Source organism: Pseudorasbora parva, chromosome 19 (assembly GCF_024679245.1).
Source record: "Pseudorasbora parva isolate DD20220531a chromosome 19, ASM2467924v1, whole genome shotgun sequence".
NCBI lineage: Eukaryota > Metazoa > Chordata > Actinopteri > Cypriniformes > Gobionidae > Pseudorasbora > Pseudorasbora parva.
Window position 1 is genome coordinate 29,745,480 of NC_090190.1, and position 6,013 is coordinate 29,751,492.

Here is a 6,013-nt window from a genome sequence, read left to right on the forward strand (position 1 = left end):
GCGGACTCAGAGGAAGACCGTGAGGGTTTAGGGTGCCCTTTGGGACAGGGCCAGTGAAATGCTAACTGCCAGTTGGCCTACAAAGTGACGTCATACCTCCACCACTCACTTAAAGTGATAGTTCACCCTGAAATGAAAATAAAGTAATGTTTTACTCACCCTGCTGTTGTTCCAGTGCCCTGACTCACAGAAGCGCGCACAAAGTAACAGCCGAGCTCAGTATTTTGACTGAATAATATTGTTTCTTTTTTGCAAAACCTTATAGCATGCCAGCTGAACACTTTGCATATATGGCTCGTGTCTCACTGTATCATTACGTGATACTTTTGTATAATTTTTGTAATGTTTTAGCCTGGTCGCTATTCACTGCCATTATAGGAGCACGTGCAGGACTATTATAATTTTTTTTTTACATTTCTGTTTTTGAGCTGAGGCGGACAGTAGTGTAGTATTTTTACTTTCTACTCAAGAACATTTTTAGGTATATACGTACTTTATCTGTGTTTTTCTTTAGAAAACTTTTACTTCACTATATTCAAAAGCATACTATATATAATGTCATACTTTTTACTGCACTACATTTCATAAATAAAAGTTGTTTTCTTATGTTTAATACTTGATTACATTAAACATAGGCTACTTTTCAAGTCAAACTTTACACTGTAAAAAAAAAAAAGTTGAGTTAACTTAAAAAAATAAAGCAACCAGCTGCAAAGCATTTTTGAGTTTACTCAACTTCAGTGGTTGAAGTTATGCCAAATCATTTTTGAAAGTTCACTAAACTTATTTGATTAAGTTAATTATACTTTACTCAGTAAGTCCATCTAACTACCAGTCCAACTCAAAGAAACAAGTTAGCCCAACTTCAGAGGTCTTGAAGTTCAGTAAACTCAAAAATGCTTTGCAGCTGGTTGCTTTATTTTTTTAAGTTAACTCAACTTTGTACTTTTTGTAAGTTGGTTCAACTTTGAAACCAAAAAGTTGGTTCAACTTTTTCAACTTACCAGTCCAACTCAAAGAAACAAGTTAGCACAATTTCAGAGGTCTTGGAGTTCAGTAAACTCAAAAATGCTTTGCAGCTGGTTGCTTTATTTTTTTAAGTTAACTCAACTTTGTACTTTTTGTAAGTTGGTTCAACTTTCTTCAAATATCTAACCCAGATACTTGTGTACCCACCACATTAAGAATCCAAATGCAGCCAGAACAAACCACACTGAAAATACAACACAATACAAAATACATTGCCATCATTACAGAAAATTTTTATTGACAATTCTGCAAAACAGCATTTTCTGTCTCCAATAGGTACATTAGAAGGTGATGAACTTCTACTCCACTCTTCAATATTTATAAACAAGAAAAAAAATATGCACTAAATTAGAGTACAAATTGAAATAAATAAATGCTCAACCTTATGATTATCCATAAAGACTGCAGCAATATTTTAAGGACCAGACTCTTGCTGAGCACTGGGGGTCAAGAACATTAAACACTTTTGAAAAAAATATTTAGTAACAATTGCAGCAAAGGTATTGCACATTACCTGGTCCAATCTGCTCTTAGTACTACAGAGAGGCACCTTATATTTGGGTTTGAGTGGATGGTGGCATCATTTTCAAAGATGGTTAAGATCCTCATCTTCTCCCTTTATCCTGGCTCTATGTCCTGCAATAGAAATAAGCATAAAATTAGGGATTTTCCAGTGGACCACAGTGTGTTCAGTGTGTTCCTAAACATGCTCATGTAACTTTATTTGAAAAGTAAAGGTGGCCCTAATTATAAAAGGTTAGTTCCTCACAAAAATGAAAATTAGACCATGATTTAATCACCCTCAAGCCATCCTAGGTTTATATAACTTTCTTTGTGTCAGAGTTATATCAGAGTTATATATTAAAAAGCGCATTTTTACCTACCCATCCATCAGCTATTCTATCCATCATATAACTGCCCCACACACAAGCGCATGTCGACTTGCATACCGCTGAAAGCTAGATATTTTAGTCTATACAGTTTTAAGTATGGATATTTTTCTTACACAAACACGCTACTTCGCTTGAATGAATGAATGAATGAATGATACACTTTTATGATGGATAGATGCACTTTTATGGACTTCAAAACAGAAACCACCATTCAATGCCATTATAAAGCTTTGAAGACCCATGATATTGTTTTATTTAACTCTGCGTATATGAAGAATGTCCTATACACCTAGAATGACTTTAGGGTGAACAAACCATCGGCTAATTTTCATTTTTAGTTGAACTAACCTTTTAAGCTTGTTCAAATTCAGCCATTGAACTAAAACTGATAAACATATTATATTTCCCAAGCCCAAACACTGCCACACCTGAACCTGTGCTGTTAGAAGCCATTTCAGCATTGATGTAATTACAATGCTGATTCAACAACAACTTGTTGAATTTGTGCTCTCAGATGAAATCAAACTGATCACTGAGAAAGTTTCAAATATGATTTTTCAATTTAGTATTTTTTACCATGACTTTGTACCCTGCTTTCGTCCCTTTACTCTGCCTTTTGGCTGACAGAGAGCAAATGATAAGTTTTGTATACCTAAAAGGACCTGATAAACAGCTGAACAGGTAAAGTATTTCAGGCATGAGTGTATATGCTGATGATGACACACATCATCTTACCAGGCAAGTCTTCAGGATGTTTCCAAACTTTTCTCTTATAAACAAAGGTCCCTCTGAAAGTTGTGGCCTTTCTTTGAGCAAGTACAATGGAGTGACTGAAAGACAGAAAAAACAAATATGGAACAAGTAATATCCAAGTTATATCCAAAGAGAGGCATGGGACTTAGCTTGACAGAGAGATGACACCATTCAACCTTTAATCAAACATATATCACATGCTAAACAATTACCTGATGTTCATGTTGGTCTAGTAAGAACTTCATCTCATCTCCATTCTCTGGACAACTAGATGTGTGTTCATCCAATGAAGGGAAAAGGTGCTCTCCTGTAATACTCAGCACAGACCCTGAAAAAAACAAAAACATTGTTATAACAGTAAAAATTAAGTGTACACTTCATTTAGATCTAAAAATAATAAACTCACCTGATCTTTCAAAAGGTCAAATTTTTTGCACATCTGCCAGATTTTTGTCAATGCATCACTGATGTTTGATGTTGTTGCTTTTTTTCTTTTTTTCTAAACAGGACAAATACAAAAACAAACACAAAAGCAGTTACAGTGTGTTAATTTAACGCGTAGCATTACAGAAATGGAATAATACAATGTGAAAACAACCCAATGCATAGTCTTCACTGTATTAATTAAATATAAATGTATTTATAAAGATACAAAAGAGCATTAAGTGATTTTGTCTTGTTGTTTGAGTAACAACAAGACAGCAGGTACATAGATTGCTGTCCCCTTAAGAGCTAAGGCACATATCTAATACATCCTACTAAAAAATCTTGGATTCACTAAATTATTTATGTTCACTTAAGACATAACCTACTGTGTTTACGGTAATGTTACCCACTGTGAGCTTTTTGACAAAATAGACCTGATAAACAGGTGAACAGGTGAAGGCATGAGTGTATATGCTGATGATGACACACATCATCTTACCAGGCAAGTCTTCAGGATGTTTCCAAACTTTTCTCTTATAAACAAAGGTCCCTCTGAAAGTTGTGGCCTTTCTTTGAGCAAGTACAATGGAGTGACTGAAAGACAGAAAAAACAAATATGGAACAAGTAATATCCAAGTTATATCCAAAGAGAGGCATGGGACTTAGCTTGACAGAGAGATGACACCATTCAACCTTTAATCAAACATATATCACATGCTAAACAATTACCTGATGTTCAAGTTGGTTTAGTAAGAACTTCATCTCATCTCCATTCTCTGTACAACTAGATGTGTGTTCATCCAATGAAGGGAAAAGGTGCTCTCCTGTAATACTCAGCACAGACCCTGAAAAAAACAAAAACATTGTTATAACAGTAAAAATTAAGTGTACACTTCATTTAGATCTAAAAATAATAAACTCACCTGATCTTTCAAAAGGTCACATTTTTGCACATCTGCCAGATTTTTGTCAATGCATCACTGATGTTTGATGTTGTTGCTTTTTTTCCCTTTTTTCTAAACAGGACAAATACAAAAACAAACGCAGTTACAGTGTGTTAATTTAACATGTAGCATTACAGAAATGGAATAATAACAAGATATTACAACCCAATACATAGTCTTCACTGTATTAATTAAATATAAATGTATTTATAAAGATATAAAAGAGCATTAAGTGATTTGTCTTGTTGTCTGAGTAACAATACACAAGACGGCAGGTAACGTACTTAGATTGCTGTCCCTTTAAGAGCTAAAGCACATATCGAATCCATCCTACTAAAACATCTTGGATTCACTAAATTATTTATGTTCACATAAGACATAACCTACTGTGTTTAAGATAATGCTACCCTTGAGCTTTTTTGACAAAATTGGGTATGTTTCACTATCAAATTGCAATAAACACAAAAAATTAGCACTTACATGCTGTCTTTAACATTTTTAACATCATGCACGTCCTTCTTATTCTTTTCTCGTTCAAACATGTGTCCTCACACTTGTCTAAGTTGTCAATAACGTTGAAGCTGTAACTTTTGGCGCGCGTTAATCAAAACAAAACGGTGTGCATGCGTCTTGCGGAAGAACATTGTAGTCGGAACTACTTCTCTGTTTATGTCTATGAGGACGAGTCACGCCGAAAGTACTGTGCTACTCCGCATCGACGCCGACTGAGCTAAAATAATCTCAAAATAAACATGTATTATAGGTGTAGCGTAATGATTCAAGATAAGACAAAAACATGGTTTGAAAAATGGATTCATAAAATACTTTTTCATTGTATCTATTTCGTCAATTTTGAACATAAAAAAGTGTTTACAAAGTGCAGCTTTAAATAGACGTTACTGTGCTACGTGGACAATCTCTAGCAATATAGACCTACATTTTATATAGTCTCCACAAAAATATAGTCCATCCAGCCATACTGTAGCTGTATATGTACATACCTTCAAATGTTAACAGACTGCTAAAAGCATCACCGAACATAACAGATAACAAACAAGATAACTAATAACCACATGCTTTAGTATGAGTTTAGTCTTTTAACATTTAACAAACAAGGTGTACCATGTACCTTAATTTATTCATAAAGCTTAAAGAAAACTTACCTCAACCAGATGAAATCCAGTCCCTTCCAAAGCGTGGTTGAAGGAGGAAACCCCGTGCAAGGTACAGCGCTGACATTCTGCGCATGCGCGATGACGGGAAGTTATGAATAAATTAAAACATTACGTTTTCTCAACTTACTTGTTTGTGTTCAGTGGACGACATATTAGTAAACTTGCAGTGAAATCGTTCTTATAAGTAAACTCAACATTGTGGTCAAAAATTTGTCCACTCAACTTAAAATCTGAAACTGAGTCAACAATTTGCAAGTTGGATTTTTTACAGTGTAAATTACTTTTACTTTAAAGAGAAAAAAGTAAAAGTAAAAAAAGAAAAAAAGAGAAAAAGAGAAAAAAAGAGTAAAAGTATATATTTTTAAGTTAATTAAGTATTTACTAAAATTCAAAATGAAATGTATTGCTGTAAAAAGTACAATATTATGTTTTTGGTAATGTTGTGAAGTAAAAGTTTCCCAAAGAAGAACACTGATAAAGTAGCCTACATATACTTGAAAAACAGAATTACTTGGAAAGTAAAAATAGGGCCTACTTCAATATTGTCTTGAGGTTTAAGGTCCGAAAAACAGCAGGGTGAGAAGAAAGAAGGATTTTTTTTTAAATTTCAGGGTGAACCATCCCCTTTTATTTTTTTAATTTTTTATTATTAATTATTTTATTATTATTTTATAATTCAAAGTAGAGTGTATACGTATAATTGTTAAAAAAATCAAATATATATGTTTTGGTTGTTGCAGGATTTACGATGCTGATGACCGTTAAAACGCGTCATCACTGCTTTTGTGAGAAG

At 33.8% G+C, this 6,013-nt stretch overlaps 1 long non-coding RNA gene across 2 annotated transcripts; it reads right to left on the bottom strand.

Annotated features, from left to right (window-relative positions):
* Positions 1-1,157: 1,157 nt before the first annotated feature.
* LOC137048113 (uncharacterized) lies at positions 1,158-5,490 on the bottom strand. Of its 2 annotated transcripts, none has more exons than XR_010899316.1 (8): positions 5,209-5,490; positions 4,025-4,117; positions 3,831-3,946; positions 3,601-3,695; positions 3,082-3,174; positions 2,888-3,003; positions 2,658-2,752; positions 1,158-1,665 (listed from the first exon to the last, which is right to left on the bottom strand). It is a non-coding gene; the product is annotated as an uncharacterized lncRNA (long non-coding RNA). The 2 variants fall into 2 exon arrangements; XR_010899317.1 differs by lacking the exon at positions 5,209-5,490 and adding an exon at positions 4,526-4,704.
* Positions 5,491-6,013: the final 523 nt, after the last annotated feature.